The sequence below is a fragment of the Aulostomus chinensis genome, chromosome 13 (assembly GCF_037954235.1).
Source record: "Aulostomus chinensis isolate RoL2024-O1b breed Wild chromosome 13, RoL_Achi_v1.0, whole genome shotgun sequence".
NCBI lineage: Eukaryota > Metazoa > Chordata > Actinopteri > Syngnathiformes > Aulostomidae > Aulostomus > Aulostomus chinensis.
The window spans coordinates 22,601,506-22,620,000 of NC_141332.1; the positions used below are offsets into that span (position 1 = coordinate 22,601,506).

General features: G+C 38.9%; 1 protein-coding gene across 5 annotated transcripts in view; it reads right to left on the bottom strand.

Moving 5' to 3' along the window:
- The window catches only part of lingo2 (leucine rich repeat and Ig domain containing 2), a 196,531-nt gene that overhangs the window by 131,120 nt on the left and 46,916 nt on the right, over positions 1 to 18,495 (bottom strand). For 3 of the 5 annotated variants that reach the window (XR_015118949.1, XM_086222133.1, XM_086222132.1), the window contains exon 3: positions 2,835 to 2,940. The exons of the other annotated variants lie outside the window; for them this stretch is intronic. The gene's annotated coding sequence lies outside the window, so the exon portion shown is untranslated. The remainder of the gene's footprint in view (positions 1 to 2,834; positions 2,941 to 18,495) is intronic. 5 annotated transcript variants of the gene reach the window in all.

The window sequence follows — 18,495 nt, forward strand, 5'->3', positions numbered from 1 at the left end:
TGAAAATCTCAAGTTTTATTGTATCTCATTCTATGTAAAAAAACATGCAGAACACGTATGTTGATCCCTGACAGCCTCCATCTTGACCTCACATACATTCCAATTCCTAACTAAATCCTTTGATGTTGAGCACATGAACGGAACATCTCTTTGTATAGCACCTTTAAGGTTTGGGACTGATGTTATCAAGATAATATGATCATCTATGGAAGCACTGACTGACATCACGAGACAGACAGAATATATGTTCTTATTATTGTTTAGGCAAATAAAGGAACTTTAGTTTTCAGTGAAAACGTCAAAACTTTAAAAAAAAAAGGGTCAATTAATTAAGTTTTCTGTCAACTCTTTCCATATATGCTAAGTATTTGTGACTTTCATTTCTAAATATAGCCTATGCCACATTTTTGTGACAGATTTTTTTTCCTAAACACAAATGTGTTGTTTTACACATAGTTATGTACAAGTTTTGCATAATCCTGACGATGTCCACCAACACACAATCAGCAAGGGCGTGCAGCAACGCGAATGATTATCGTTAGCTGGCTTGCTGGGTTCTGGGCAGCTCGCTCGCATCCACCTCCAATGTTGTTGTCATGAATTTGAGGCAAATGTGAGACTGTGCGGGTCTACACGACGCAGTGTACACCTGCACGAACACCTGCACGAACACCAATAAAGAGAGCCTCAAGCTAAATAATGGACATGCCTGTTGTTCTCAGTGGAAAGTGCATCATCATCCAGTTCTGCCCCTGGGTTGATAAATTCATAAAAATGTCTCATTTAGTTTTGTCACCAGAACCACGTCCACAAATGTCTTGCTCCTGACTCTCAAGTATGTGCCTTATATAAATTGACAGCAGATACCTTCCATGGGTACAGCTATGACAAATGAATGAGAACTCCCTGAATCCACGTGTACCTCTCTACATTTTGACTCTCACAAAATTGAAACAGCACATCTTTACCTTTTCACCCTGGCCTCCACTTCCATTTTCAACCCTGCTGAGGATTGGTCAGGATTGGTTGGTTTAATTTCGAAAATCAGGGAACTGACCCAACATTTAGTGCTGTAAACACACTTTTCTTCCCTCCCTCAGTTCTTAAACTCTGCATGAGATTTCCGTGCACTACCATGGATTGTTCTACCTAGAGTATGTTTATCTTTCCTCTCCACCACGACAGACTTTTCCCCTGAAAGTGTAATCCTGAGAATGAATGTAGAGAGACTAAATTAATGGACCCAATTTGAAACGGCGCCACTTCACTGATAAGCTGTACCAGTGATCTGTGAGAGCACTCAGGGTCCGCTACATTATGACAATACAGAGGAATAAAGCAGATGAAAGAGAATAGCTTGGCAAGAGCAGAAATCAGATGGGCAGAGGGAGAGGAAAAAACAATCTCAAGTCTAATTGTGTTATGCCTCACGGCAGCAAGGGAGTTCAGAGAGACACATTTTCTTTCCACGTGTCGTTCAGCATAGCCCTTTGCTTGACGTGATCACATTAATTTCCAAGCAGTCCCAGTCTTTCAAGCCACATGTTCCCTGAGTGCATTCAAGGAAAAAAAAAAAAAAGTGACATGAAAGGCACATGGTGGAAAACTTACCGAGATCCATTAGATTTGACCAAAAACATGGAGCAATGGCATTTAAGGTGAGATATTTAAGGATGTTGGCGAGATGTGTCTGACACCCTCCAAGTAATTTTGTCATCTCTGTCCTTTGGGAATAAGATGCCACTTTAATGAGTCAAAGCATTGAAAAGGAACTTTTTTTTTTCTTGATAATAAAATAATAGGACAAGCCTGTCCATGAAGCAGGTCATATCTCAGAGTTTTGGGTATGTTATTCTCTATTTCTTGCCCTTCTGTAATGTATTATATACCTTATTTTTTTTTAAACCCCGCAAGATATGCAAACCTCATCAAATGCACAAAATGATAAATGACTCACATTCATTTCATGCATGGTTGAGTGTTTTCACCTCATTAGGGATACGACATTATTTTCATTATTCCTTGCTTTATGAACAAGTGCATTTCCATGAGCACATTACATTGTATGCGTATGATATTGGGCAATTTTTTTTCCAAAAATGTGGATGAAACTGATGCAGTAATGAAGACTGTTTAATAAACTAAGAAAGGAAAAATATACACAGTATATTTCATACAGATGTTCACTGTAGAAAGCCAAGAGGTTTTCTCATCTCTTAAAATAAAAACCCTTGTACCAGTGTGTGCAAGAACTTCCAGGAATGGTGACGGAAAGAACTGATTGGCAGACGTGGGTTTCATATATGTGATTATCACTTAACCTGCTTGGTTACCTTTGATGATATACCTTACGAAAAGGTTACTTTTCTTATCCTGCTTAATATACGGGCCCCCGGTTGAAGAATAAGACTTGCTGCTATTTCACCTATTGTTTCATACAATTAGGGAAAAAAAGGCATACTTTTGCAGGATTTTGAATCCCATAGTACGACTGATATTATGGTAAGTAAATTAAATAAATAACAGCCCTCAACTGTGAAGGTATTTTGGACTTTATGATGTGTGCAGAGTGGCGCATTAACCCTGGATATATTCCACTGCCACTAATATTGGTAAAGCACAGATGTCCAGCTCCAGCCCACTCAGTTGGTGTGTGACTGCTGCGACTGGTATGTGGTCGGTGAACATTTTTATCTGGTTATTGTTAGCCACACTGACATGGATGCTTCTATAATAAAACACTAATCTTTTTCATTCTAACTCAGCAGAAAAAAAACAAAAACAAAATGGCATTGGTGTCAGCAATTCCAGGAAGAGACTTTATCTTTCGGTACCTGCTAAGCTTCCCAATGTCAGATGTCCACGCACTGTTGCAGAAGCGAGGGAGGACTTTGTAAAATCCCCACTGTGACTCTATTCACAGGTCACTTACTCCAGGGTCTGAAAGAAAACAGAACCAACAAATCAGAGTGGACATGGAGGGTGACCTCATAACTTTGACCGACTCGGCCACCACAAATGCCCAGCGATCCACAATAAACATCCTTGAAGAAATGTCAGACTAAGGAAGAATGTTAGCTAAGCAACACAAGGGTAGCAGATAGAGGAAGACCAGTATGACATATGCTCAGCAGCTTTCTCCTTGCCTGCTCGACTTAAGCATTTTTCTGCCTTAACAGCTGCTAGAGACTGGCTCATTACACCACCATTTAAGAAGAGCAAGACGAGCAAGCAACATTTTCTGGGCAAAACTCAGACAGTAAATCTGACTGGCTGACACACACTGTTGAAATGTAGATGAGCAGCAACAGTTTTGAGGGAACTTACGCATGAAGATGTTCATCCTTTACAACTTTATTTATAGTAGCGGGAAATATTCATAGGACTTTTTTGCCCTCAATGTAGTCTCAAAGACAGGGGGAAAAGCCTGATGGCTTTTTGTAACTCCTTGCTCCTTAGATCTATTGTGTATTTCTTGTAACTGGCAGTCACCCAGACTTAGAAAGACTTTAATGTTACAAGAGGTACACAATAGATGCCAGGAGCAAGGAGTTACAAACAGCCACCGGGCTTTGCTTCCTGTCTGTAAGACTAAATTGAGGGCTACACAGGTCCTGTAGTTTGTAAAAACAAATTTGGCTGTCAGTGCACATTTCAGGAATCTCATGTTGGATTTTTCTTTTTTTTGTCTTATTTTTCCTTTCTGTAAGAACAATTATACAAGAAAAAAAATCAAATAAAAACAGTCAGGCACAAGGCCAGTTGTGCTGCTAATATTTGCTGCTGCCAAAACTGTAGAGTGAATCTGTGGTTGTTCCTGCTTGTAATGCTTCTCATGGATTACAGTTATGCTCACTGAGGAAAAGAAAGCAGTACTCAGTCAACAGCACAGCAGCCAGAATGAAACAGGTACTTGATTGCAGAAAACATCAATAAAACAATGGTTTACTTGTTCCTGTCACTCGATTTATTTTACCAAGAAGCTGCACACTCATGCTCAACTGAAGTGTAGAGCTCTTTCTTATGATGCCATGATGTACAGTGTGCTGCTGAGGTAGGCTGCATCTTGCATGTCACCAGCCTATAAATAGTTATGTAAATTCCACCTGTCAAAAGTAATGTTGAATTGAAAATGTGCATCTTATTCAAACGGAAGATTTGCCTGCCAAGATGATGAGACCCAAGAGCAGGCAGGCAATAACATTTTACATTCTGCACTTACCAACATAAATGAATAAACAAAGGCTTACAGTAAGTAATGGAAAATCCAAATAGAAACTGGTGAAAATCCGCTATCAAATACAAAAAAACAGGCAAAGGTATTCCAGCACTGCAGATCCGAAAGGGCATGAAGGGTAGCAGGCAGGTCAAAAACAGGAAAAAGGTAGCAGGAAATGAGAACTCTAAAACAAGGTCATGTGACTGGCTTACAAATGCATGGCGCTACACTGGGAAACTGGCAGAGGTTACATGTCTAGACACTCCTGAGGAGGTGATTGTAGAAGTGGAGGCAGGGGGGCAAGGAAGCTAGCAAGGAGAGGCAGGAAAGTCTGGGAGCATGTGTTAGTCTGAGGGAGCCGTGACTGCAGGCAAGTCAGTGAGGCACAGAGGAAATGCACCCAATCATATTCAGCCAGAAAAATGAGCGGGTACATTTTAACGAAGGAAGTGGCGGTATCATGACCATGAGACCCAAATGAAGACGTACAGCAGACTACTGTATGGTAGACCTATATTGAAGCAGCAAGTGAAGACGTCTGTTTTAATGGACGTCGCACTAAGTTCCTGTTGGTTCCTGTTGTCAATTTTCGCCCCATTGTTAAAAATGTGCTTCCTCGAACCCAAAGCATGATTGTTCCCAAGCAAAGTGTGTCTGTGTCCAAGCCTAACAAGACTGAAACAATAGCATTGAGGACAGTGCCGACTGCACAAAGGAACCATGGGCTCAGATTTGAGGATCTGATGTGTGGCTGTTTGGGTTGGAGTTTGTTCAGCTATACTGTGTCTGGATGCTGAAGCGTTTCCTTTATTCAGCACTGCAGGTTTGCTCAGTGATCATTTCTGAAGTCAACCTTGATTCGCTTAAACAGACCATTATCAACTAACACCAACACATTTAGAGTAATTTCCTTTAATATATTGTTTGCTCTACATACCCAGATGTCTGAACATTGGCTGTAGATACTTAAAAATCCTTTCACTGTTTTACCAGGGCTGCTATTTTCATCCCACCCACTGATCTTGCCTAATCCACTGTTGGGAGGATTTGTGTGCTGTGGTACAGAGCAATTGTGCTGCAGCAAAATGAGTGTGGCTTAATTGGAGCAAAGACTTAATGAGGGCCCCTTGAGGATTATCATCTGTGGCTTAGAAATGGCCCAGGTAGCGGAAGACACGGTCAAAGGGATTGGCTCACAGCTTTCTAAATTGGAGTAAGAACACTGTGAATGTGGCAGTGGTTTGTCCAAAATGTGCATACATTCTATTTTATTTACAGGGGATGGGCAGGGTCCTTGGAGATGAGTAAACTGAATAAAAAAATGTGAAAATATGACTGCAGGACTGACAGTGTTTCCTTGCAACTAAGGAGCCTAATGAAGTACTCCATTATACTTCTTATAAATTATTTTGCTGGTTAGTTTGGAAAATGTCAGAAAACAGTGAAAAATGTCACAATGCATTGTAATGTGACTTAATTGGCTTGTTTTGCCTCACAAATCGTGCACAACGACAACAAACTGACAATTGAGGAGGCGGAAGAATTGATTTAGAACTTTACCACACTCAAACGCTGATTTCTATTTACTGTCCATTTATCGATGGAAGGACATGGCGCTGCCATGGTAGAGAGGTAAACAAGGCCCTTCACAAGGGTTCAGAGGAGTTTATTTCTCCAAGGAGCCAGTCTCCATTTGACAGCCACAGATCAGATATGACTGACCAAGATAAATGGTTAGGCTCTTCAGTCAGATCAATTCAATCTAGCAACTGTCCTCAGCAGGAACAAAAGGCCAAGCTGTCAACAAGGCTCAGCTCACTTCAATGCTCATTCGCTGTCTTTTTTGTCCTTGTTACGTAAATTTGGGGAACTGTAAATATCCTTCCTTGGTGAGGTATCGTGGTAGTAGTTCAGATCATGATGTTGTTTTTATCTTATATTTTTTAAACTTTTTTTTTTAAACTCCCCCTCCAGTGCATGCTACAAGGATTCGTGTGTGCAATAAAATCCTCCCAGTCACTGGGCTGTTTGCTTAAGCCTACTTACTGCTGTACATCATATGTCCCTGTTGGATTAATGACTTATTTCACATTTCAATTATGTATGTCTTTACTCAGCCAGACCCACAGCAGGGCAGGAGTCATCCTCTGCAACCATGTTAATCAACTGACACCCCAGGAACCAATTTCACCACACAGCAAGACAAAAAGGGCAAAGGTCAAAGTCTGTGCATTCACCTAATGACAAACATGCAAAAAAAGAGGCTTTTTGCCCCAGCTGGTACTGATCCAAAGTTCAATTTTATTATATGCACAAGGGGGAGCAGCAACTACAATAGTTTCTCCTAACACAGAAAAACACTGCAATGTTCTTTGACCATTGTGTTACTTGTTTCTACCTCTCATTCAGTGCCACATTTCTGTTTCAAAAAAGGCAAAACTAACCATTAAAATGTGAAATAGAAAAGTTAAAAAATGGTGACTGCTCTCTTTTTTGTGTTCAATATTGGGATGTGCAAAATACATTCATGAAAACAATGCTAATAAGATGCATGAATTCAACACGTTGTTTTAAATACATAATACAATAATACATATTGTTATGGTGCATCACAATGCATTTGATTAACTATAACAACAACAGAAATGCAATTTCCAGGGGATTTCAATGCAAATTACAAGCCAAATGGAACCATGTGTACATATAGAGATGCCAGACTGCAGTTCATATTGCCTGGGACAGCTTTATGAAAAGTATTAGGAGCCTCCTCCAATCCTTTTCATCTGTTTGTCTTCAAACACAATAGAGAAAAAAGCTAATTCGGAGATCAGCCTTTTATACACAAAAGAAAAGACAGTATGGAAACAAAGAGAATTTTCATCCAAAAGGTCACAAAAAGTAGAAGCAATCAGGGAAAAAAACTGTCTCAGGCTGTATGTATATTTTGCAAGTAGATCCATATGTGCACAGCATGATGGTAATAGTGTCAGGAAACAGATGGAGGATGAGAGGATAAGGAAAAATGCACTTGTCAGCCTGTATTACAAGTAAAAAATAAACTTAGAAAAGTATAACCAAATGGCGGCAATGCTTTGGTCGAAACTCTGTCGAAGTAGTAAATAAATGTCAGAAGACAAGTACTATAAAGATTGGAATTGGAAAAATACTTGTACTTTTGGCCCCAATGGTGAGAGCTGTGTGACCACTACAGCATAATGCTTTCTGAGTACTTTGCTTGTTGCTTGTAGCACTGAGTCAGCTGTCTGCTGTGTCTTAACCTTGGGACCTTGTTTTATGAGCTTAGTCTTGAACAATTTGCTGAAGGAAGACCAAAGAAGACCTACCACAAGGGTTGTGATATACAGTGTCAAATGCTGAAGTGAAGCACTTCCTCTTAATGAACAAGTGGAGAACTTGTTCCCCGACTTGACCTCCAACAAGATAAATAGTACGTGACATGTTTGGTCTAAACTGCTGATACAAACATTTTGCAAAATTACAAATCCCCAAACCAAATTTGACTTTCCTCCCATTTCATACAAATGACTGTAACTGTCGAATGTAAGTAAAAGCAAAGGATTCAATCTAAAGTTGACAGTTAACTATATGTAACACACACACACACACACACACACACACGCACACACACACACACACACACACACACACACACACACACACGATTAAATGAACGCCTCCTGTTTTGTAAGACCATTTCCAATTAAAGCAGCTACAGATTTCATTAAAATAATTGGCAAATGCACACAATGTAATTTTAGGTACACAAGAGTTGTAATTACTGCAAAACAAATCAAACCTTTTGTTTGTTTCTTGTAGTTTTAACTCTATTGTAAAGCCTCTAAACTCATTAAGGCAACATGTCCTCTTAGTTTACTCAGTATTTTGTCAAGGTCAGACTTAGCCAGGGCCAGCGGAGTGGAGTAAACATGTGCAAGCCAACTGAATGTTTAATGTTATTGTAAATGTAGAATAGCAAGTAATACATTAGAATTCACATGACAGCAGAGATGTTGCTTTTCCTCAGTTCATCTGTGATTGCTTTAAATTAAACATTGGATTTTTAACATAACTTGTCAGTGTCTGTTTAATGGAAACATTCCTTTTCTGCAAGACATTTTCCTAGTAGAAATGTAGTTCAAGTGATGGCGCCATGGTCATGTGATGTCACCTATCAAAAAGCTGCACTACAAAGGTGGATGCAGGATGCAAAACATAAAAGAACTCTGAAGATGTCACAAATTTTATATATATATATATATATATATATATATATACACACGTGTGTATATGCAACACACACACACACACACGCACACAGAGATCCCTTTCAGTGTTTGAGAGTTTTAATTAGCTCAGTGCTGTATCAACATGTCTGTCTACGATGACCAACCATCGCAACACAAACAGACGTCCAAATCCGAACATAAGAGAAGTGGTGCGGCAGCAGAAATATTATGAAGTAGCATCCAAACACAGAGATAAAAGATACTGGGAAAACAGATAGTTACTTTGAATCCAAATGCAGCAATAACTGAATGTGTGATAACTGATATTTTTCTTAAGACAGCATCCAAAAAATGGTGATTAAAAAAACAGTTGGACAGATGATAGCATCAAATTAAAATAATAAAATATGGTGAGGCCAGATGATAGCTGCTAAGGATGGTGAAGATTTGGCTAATAGTCATTTTTCCCATCTCTGTAGTCAAAACAGCCTCTCCAAAAATTTTGCAGATGTAGTCTAAATGCACAGCGGTGCTCTAAAACTACCTTGAGATTTGTCAGAAAACAGAATAAAACAGCACATAAGATACTAAAATAACAAATACATAAGGACAGTTCATCCAAATGGCTTCCCACTCAACACTGCGCTCCCTTGGGATCCCTGCAGTATACCCTACAAGTGTAAGGACGATTGGTTGTCGAGAAAATTGCAAACACACACACACACACACTTATTTCTTTATAGTTTGACGTAAAGAAATCACACACATTTTTTTCCTCTTGAAGGTGCTTTCATTCTCTGAGAAAGTCTTTATCGCATGCACACACGCAATGTTTTCTGCACTACATTTAGCTGAGGGAAGTGATTTAAACTGCTGGCCTAAAGCTCTAACACCCTGCCACACAAGTGCATAGATGACGTTTGACTATGTGAATCCTGGTGTGATAGTACATGCCACCAAATCCACAATTAATTGGACACTTCCTTCACAACAGGCCCGTGGTAAACAGCAGCAAGCAAATAAGGCTAAGACGAGCTTGCAGAATGAACAAGAGGAAATAGCTCAGATAACAAAACCAACAGCAGATGTGCTGTCCTCTGCAGTGCATTGTGTTTAGAACAACAACTCTTCTTTGACTGCGTAATCCTCAGCATTCTGCTAAACTGATTAGCTTTCCCCATGCTTAACAGCTGATGTCTTAGCCCAATTTGTCCAGCTTGGAAATGTTAAGCAGAATCATGTCTGTCGCATTCTTCATGCCAAATGGACATTTGTTTGTAGAAAATGGTCAGCAGCCAGGTACTGAGGACGGATTGCACATGATCAAAAAGGATTTCATTGAAGCAGATTAAGGGAAGGAAGACTTATGGAAATATAGCAGTGCATTGTGTTACATGTCTCAATTTCCATGAGCCAGTCTGCATGAGGTAGTTTCACTGCTGGAAGATCTGAGGGTTTAGAGAGTTGGCCAGCTCACCAGACACAATGAATTCCAGCTCGAAAGTAAAACACTTGCAGGGTAAGAATATCCATGTATAGCAAGCCAGAGAGACATAAATAGTGTCTGATTGCAGGGATCCAAACATAGATCAAGTAAAGTGTAGGCTTGTGATGCATTTAGCCCAGGTACACTATGTTGTCGATTAGCATATTAGCAATAGCAAAAACAAACAACAATGTGATCAAGATTATTTTACTGCAGATTGATGGTCAAAAGCTTGACAGTTGCAATACCTCATCACTCGTTTATTATAATTTCTATTAAGGCCAATATCCAAGTTTAATAAGATATCTAAAAAAACAAACAAACAAAACAAAAGTATGATGGATGTGTTTGGGTGTTTTAGTTGTTTGAACATTTGAGGCTGGGAAAAAAAAAGTACATATTTAATTAGTGCTAAACCCCCTCAAACATTACTGCACAGAGTTGTATTTTCACCGCCGACTGATGAAGCTTAATCAATTAATTATTTTAAAGTTTTGACCTAAAGATAAAATTATCTAAATAATCAATGACAAGAGAAAAATGAATTTTAAGTTTCTCTTAGAGACATGTCAACATTTGGACCTGCGCTCATGTTTCCAGGGAGGCTGTTGAATTCAAATGCACTTTGGAACAGTCAAATAAATCAGAGTATTATCAACGTAAGAATGCTACCGCATGTCTCTTGATGACACACATCAAAGATAGTGGGCCTAGAATTGACCCATGAAGTTATTTACAGTTTTTGGAAACAATATTAGCAACTGTGACTCAAGAGTGATAAGAGGTAAACCAGTTCCACTGTTCCAGACAGTGTAATACTGTATGAACCCACCAAGTATTTCAAAGTTGGGGCTCTTCTGCCAACTCCATTGTGCTGTGTTGTGTTGTGCTATTTTTCATAGCTCCACCTTACCCACATAAAGCAATTTGCAGTGTGTCCTTGTTCACCCATTCGCCTCACATTGGTACACTGGTGGCAGGGGCTGCTATGCAAGGCGACACCCTGCTCATCAGTGCCTCAGTGTGTTGTTCAAGGACTCTTTGACACAGTCTGTAGAGAAATAACAGACAGCCACTCTACCTCCCGAGCCATGCCACCTTGATGTTAACCGCTCATTAGTATAATTGGCATGAGTATTCAATTATCTTTTTTAAAGTTTGACACATGGATTAAATACTGCATGGTATTTATTATGGGGTCTTGAGCTGGAGAGATTTTTTTTTTCAGTTATGGCAATAAGGTGATAAATAATTGTGTTTTTTTTTGTTTTTTTTTTATCTGCAGCATTTTCCATCAATACAGAAACTGGAATTTTATTGTTGACAAGGAAGAGGAATATTGTCATTTTGCAAACATAATTTCTGACTGAAAGACACACATCGCTTTGCGTCGTACGCTCTTAGCTCCTGGTATGACAAATGTTTCACCAAAGTCAAACAAGAAATGTCTGCTTCTGCTCATCCCTGTGACCAAATATACACCACTGCTATCGTCATACTTTTCATGCAAAACCCTACTATGTATTGCAGCCCTGTCCCCTCCGGGATCTACCATTATTTTTATTTTATTCAAGTTGCAGAATGTTTCTTTCATTTGACAAAGTCTGACAAAATGACTCAGGCCTATGAATTAAATATTTGTACTTTTTGCCTTTACATCAACTGAGAGGAACAGTTTTAGTCACGCAACAAACACAACTGCATTGCACAATATTATGATCCATGTGGAGGAATCCATCCACCCTAATAAGGGCTGAACGATTAATTAGCAAAAGTGTTATTTAGCCAAACACACAAACATCTATAGTATAATCTACATATTTTGTATTTGTCTTTCTTTATTGTTCCAATTACCTGATAACACATGAAACCATAAAAAAATGACACAAAAGCTGTAGAACAGGCTTTTGCATCAAGGTTTAACGTTGCCTTTCAGCGAGGACAGCCCAATCACACCATCCCAGCTCAAGAATTCATCTCGCAGATAAACATCTCCTGGGTGTTAGCAGAAATGTCAGATGTTATCTGCGTCCTTTTTTGATTTCTTCCCTCTTCTTCTCTCTTCCATCTAGAAAGGTATTTCTTTGCAATGCTCTCTGCCCAACCTGCTTGCTACCATGAATGGCAAGTGTGACTCGAGGTTGTGCATCTGCAAGTCAACAACACACAATATGAGTCAACTGGTTCAAGTGAGCTACACAGAGGCAATGTCACCTATAAACTACAGCTTATCTCTGTTGGACAGATAAGTTTAGACTTTTGTCCAATTTCCTATAGGTGCACATCAATAAAATTATCTCTACAAGCAATGACAGGCTTTTAAAAAGAATGACTGAAATAGGGAGTTGGATTTTCCTGAATTTCCTTCGGTGACACAGCTGAATGCTCTCATTTCCTATCAAAACCAGAAGTCTGTAACAGTCCACTGCAGTTTATTTTAATTTAAGGTGGTAATTGCATACATATTGGGCTTGATGCAAGGAACATTTAAATATTCATTAAATGTGTACTTAAGATTGCTTGAGAATACTTTCTGCCATCATGTTAAAAGGGGTTTACATCACAAATTAATAATTAACTTCAATAGCCAATATGTCCAGAAAATAACTTACGGAGTCAAAGCGCATGCAAAATTAACATATAATATTCAAAAGATGTACTCCATGGAATATTAGTGTACACAACCACGTACGTGGAAATACACAAACATTGCATGATATGGAATTTTACTGCATCGTTATCTTAGATATTTTCTCTCAATCCTAACAGTTGGTTTAAAGCTTTTTAATAAGCTAGTAGGTTTATTCTCGTTAGTGCGGTTATATTTTCCAGTTGCTGCAGCCAAATGTATGATGTAATGTATGAAATGATGGTGTAATAATGTTTCAAACATAGAAACAGCAGTGATTTATTGGGCAATCATTATCTTACAAGGTTTAAATATCTAGATATGTCGGTTTTGCTCCCAAAGTCTTTACATTATCACTTTTGATATTCTCTTAGCATGCTGCACAACACACGCGGGCAGTTCTGTGTTCCTGATTTTACATAACTGACACTAAAGGCTGTAGTGTTCACATTGCTGGATACGCTTGTAAAAAGAAAATGAAGCTGTTTAATTTTTTTTTTTTTGAACGTGACTTAGCTTGGAATACCAACATTTAAATTCATTTTAGGACTTCAAAATTCTCTCTTCACAGCCTTCAAATGATACCACTGTCACTGTGGTGCCATTTGAAGACCGTTCATTGTGTTTGGGCATCCTCTGGACTGCTGACACAGGCGAGGTCAACTGCTCCTGTTTCCTGCTTATGCTTGTAAAAATATGCACTTAAATATAGTCAAACATCACTTGCAGTTACCGCTAGTAGGCTGATGTGAAATGTTATTGATGTGGGGAATGCTTAGATAGCTTCAGATAATGCTGCATCAACGGATCACTTTCCAATGCTAGAACAGGTAGGTAGGCTAGGCAATAGGTCATTGTATTTGCTTTATGTATTAGTGCTTGTGAGTGTGCGCACTGTACAACAGGTATCAAGTTTAGAGTGATTTTTTTTTTTTTTAAAAGATGATAATTCACTCAGAAATGGGATATTTTTCAACCCCTTCTGTTTGACGAAACCATAAACAAGCGACAAACTCAAAGGGTTATATTTAGTTTGTTTTTAGCTCAAATCTAAGTGGATTACTGAGCATACCGCAGGATGAAAAAGAGATAGCAGGCGATGGGTGTGAGAGTGTGTAAATGGATGTTTTTGGACAGTTTTGCAGTTGTTTGTCGGTGGTAATGGGGGACCATAACATTCCAGCTATTTACGTACATTGCTGGCTCTTTGAGCATTCAGGGGTCAGCGAGAAGAGATACACTGGTGAAAAAACACATCTTTGTGAGCTCAAGAGACTATATCTGAGTGCATGAAAGACAAAAAAAACAGTTCCTTTTTTTCAATGCTCATTGTGGACTTGAAACAAATGACTGACAGACCCCACTGTAGACTATGTAAAATAATTCTGTGTTACAAATGCTGCAGACATGAAGTTGAATTTTGTGATGAAGTATTTTGTTCGGGGCATTTTTCAATGGCCTTTGTTTGCACCTCTATGACGGTTGTGTTCAAGGTGAAAAACATTGCATCTATGGTTTTTCTATGTGTGTGTGCAGTGGCGAATGACCCTGGAGAGACAGAAAGAGAGAGCACAACTGCCATCCATCAAGTGTGCTGCTGCTGCTGCTGTTGAAGCACAACCTGAGTCAGTGAGGAAGGTAAAAGGCCTGAATCTGTGTGTGGTGAGAAGCGAGGCTCAAATAAGTCGTGGGTTATTATTTGGGAAAACATCAGGAGCCAAGGCTGTCATTTTTTGTGAGTCCCTGGTTTACCAGGCTCTTGTTTTACTGCTCACTCTGTCAGTCTAATGTTGCTGCTCCTGTAATAAGAACTTGTCTTTATTCCTTTCTCCTTCACTTGTTACCTATTAAAGAGTAACAGCAGGCTAGACAGCAATGTTTTGCTGCCATCTGTGGTTGAAAGTTTTCGGACTATTTCACCCTTGACCACACCCAGCTTCACTGACAGGTGCAATGTCACATTTGGTCCTGAAATACTGTGTCGTAAAAGCAAAAGGTAAATCCCCCCAACATATGGAGGGAAAATAGAAATCCTTACAAACAATAATGTTTGAAACCGCTGTTATATTTGTATATCTCAACAGAAATATGAATATTATCTGGCGTCACTATGTAGCAATATAGACCAACTTAGGTAACATGAAAGGTTAAGGTTAGTCATCCATCTCAGGCTACTCTTACCTGTCTTCAACTATAATAAGATTTCTCTTTTTAGAAACTGAGATCTCCATTGAGATGTTTGTTTTTGCACCTCTTCAGAAATTGTCTTTGTCCATAAAACACAAGTCACCTGGTGAGTCACCTGTACTGGGTGCGCTGGCGCAGCAGTGCCATAAAACCAGAGTTGAACTTCATGACTGCTCCTCTGCATGACAAGGTCAGCAACTTCTGAAGTCATGCATATGTACCAATTGATATTTTTTTGTTTTCTTCTGAAATGGTCACAGGATAGTAGCATAGCACAGCCAGGAAGCAAACACAGCTGATTTGTTTCCCCCTGAAGTCTCTGTTTTCTGCCAATCTAGAAACTGGAAACTATATTTCTGCACATCTTCACCCTGGAAGGAGTTTTTCAAAACGATCGATTCTCAGTCATATAAAATGCCACGTAAAATGTGCATGGCAGGCTAAAACACGTAAAAAAAAAAAAAAAAAAATACAAGTTTTAATTGATGCCTGTGTAAGTGTTAAGTCAGTCCCCAGCAGAGCAACCAACTACTCTGCAGTCTACTGGTGGGTAGCAATGAGAAGTCTTTGCACATTTGTTACTTTGTTTCTCTTGTTTTACAATCTTTTTTTTATTTCTAGATTCTGAGGTTTTCCCATGGATACAACGATGAGTCTGCAGCTGCATTCAAACTTCAGTGCAAGCGTGTGAGGACACGACTTGTTATTGCCATGGATCCTCAAACTCTAAATTTGTCAAACCTACTGTATAATGTTGGTTCAGGCTCAAGACAAAGCATTATTGACAGATTTCTGATTGTATTTATTTATGGATCTATGCAGCTAAATGACATCTATCCCACCATAAATATCTATAATCCCATGGTCCAGTGCCCCCTCTAACTTGGCACAGTATGTGTGTGTATTATCTCAATCCATTGCCAGCAGAATAATACATTCATCATTCATATTTATTTTGTCCCATCCATGTTTGTCTTCTTCTCATGGACTAAAAACACAGACCATTTCATTCAATGTTGCTTATATTGACAATATTATGTTCTACTTATTTAGCAGGAGCTTCGGCTGTTAGGCATCTATTCAGCTTGACCTTTTCACCTAGATCTTCTCAAGATACTCAGAGAGAGACAGAGAGAGAGTGTGTGCGTGCGTGCGTGTGTTACCCAATTGCCCAATACAAGGGTACAAAGTCCATCTAGACAAGGATCCTAATTTATTTCCTGATGCGTTTGTGCTCTTCTCTATTAGTTGCCATTTCGGCAGCAACGCTTTACCGACAGGAATGTATTGATTCAGACTGCAGAAGACTCTCAGCTTTAGCCACCTTTAAATCCATCAGGGACACGTCAGAAAGAGAAACTGTGCAGTAGTTATTACATGTAGTGTCATAATGTATACTGCTCAAGTTTTCTAGTACATCAAAATTCTGGTCATTTAATAAAGAAGGCAGTATCCACAATCCTGAAAGTCCCAAAGTCCACGGTACTAAAAGGCTGAACTAGCAACCAAATGGTAGCTGAGATAGTAACTGAATGGTCATTTGTAGTGTTGGTATTCATCAGATATTGCATTCAATGGAATCATTTGACAAATTGTTACATAAGGCCCGAACTAGTTTTGTGGCCACATTAGAAACATCGATTGGCTCAAAATATTCAAGTAGCTATCAAAATCTTGAAAAAAAACAAAACAGATCAAGTGTAAGCCAAAAATATAAGTAGCAATAGTGAGCAGGAGTTGAAACGCATTGAGTCTCAACCATACATTGATTATGATTTTTTTTTTTTTTAAATAGCTGTGGGCAATAAAAGTGGGCTTGTAGGCCAAAGTTCCTGAGAGCAGAGATGTCAAAGTAACATCTCTGACAGTTTTTAAGACCAGCATACAGATGGAAACAGATTTCTCCAAATTACATTGTAGACAAAAGTAATAAAAGCATGTTATGAGGGAATGACTGGGTAAATGCATGATTTCATACATTAAATACATTTATATGACAAAAACTAAACTAAACAGACTCAAAAGCATAGATCTCAGCACGCGCATGCTTCGTCAAAGCTGATAGATATTCAGACGCTGTGTCATTATTCAGGAAATCCTGACATGTCTCATTTGAGTAAACACATCCTGTATTACTTCAGTTACTCAACTTCAAGCCTCATTGACCAGTAAGGAGGTCAGCTTTGTAATGACTGTCAAAGGTGACGGTACAAAACAATTTAACAAATTGACTCTTGTTCAAGTGTCCTAGATTGCGGCTTTTGGTCCCATTTGGCCTTTTGCCACTCTAAACATTTGACCTATACACGCAAATCATTAAGCAGGGTGATGTGAAGAGAAATGATGGAAATCTATAATCTGTGTCCCATTATGTGGCTGCCCAGTTTAATGACCAGGCAGGTGTTAATGATGATGGAGACCAAGGCTGGCTCTGGCCAAAGAGCCATGAGCAGAGCGTAATGGGGTGAAAAGCTTGCTTTGGGACAAAAGTAAATTATGGCCCTCACAATCAATAGTAAGCATGACTGAAAGCCAATGGGCTTTGCTCCAGTTCCCATAATAATAGGGAGGAAACACATTGATTCTTCCTCTTTATACAATGTTTGATTTCAGCTGCTGACTTTATTGAATATTTCATTTACTAAAATTATTCTGTATTAAACACACATGCTCTCCCTCTCACACACACACACACTCTGAGGTGAATAGCTAACCGTGCATAGTTTGGATATACCGAATTTACTTTTTTTTTTGGGGGGGGGGGGTAGTCCACCACCACACTCCTTTGCTCAATTATAAGGTCTGAGATGAGTAAGAAAACCAAGCCCATTTTTGCCAGCTATATTCCTAATGGATTTATTGAGGGAAGGAATAAACTTAATTTGAAAAGAGGAATTATTTCTGGTTCAGAGCAATTTGTTCTTGCCTCTAAGTAGAAAGAACTGTATGCAATTAGAAAAGACAGACATGTACACACTCTAGCCTGTGTATTGCCGTGGTTACGGAATAAGTTCATTTTTTTCGTCCACCAATCATAAACAGAATCTTCCAGAGCCTACACACTAAAATACCACTCTAGCTTTTGGTTATTTTTTTCTCTTATGACATCCATCTTAAAACTTGCTAAGAAGTGCGATATAGCTGGTCTCCGGTGAGCAAATGGTGAGAATATTGCTAAAAATTCTTTAGTAGCAGTGCTAAAGCATTCATGTTTCGTCTTCTCTATTTTTTCATAAATACAGCAAATATTTAAAATTTAATTTTAAAAGTTAACATGTGACTAAGTGCAGTGCAGCGCGCAGTGAGGAAAAGAGACATTTGCCATTTGCTGAATAAACAAAACAAAAGAAATCACTTTAAGCGATGACAGGTTCCTGTTGTGTGTAACATCACACACAAGTTCAGGGGACTCCTGAAGGATTTTATATGAGGGGAGAGAGAGAAAGAGACCATGTTCAAAAAGGCAGATATGGACTCTCAACTGAAACATGTTTTATTAGACAGAGGAACAGCATGAAACGAAGTCCTTCTCAGAGTTCATTATACACCTGTTCACATGAAAAGAAATGTGTTCACGCAAGAGAACGGACAGCAGGACAGTATAATCACTATGTTTTTAGTGGTTCTTTAGTGTCTCCTTTGTTAACCTTTGTATTACTGCAGTTTTACATTAAAGTGATGTATCAATGCTGACAGTCTTTAATCTTAATATTTCGTTGCGAACGAT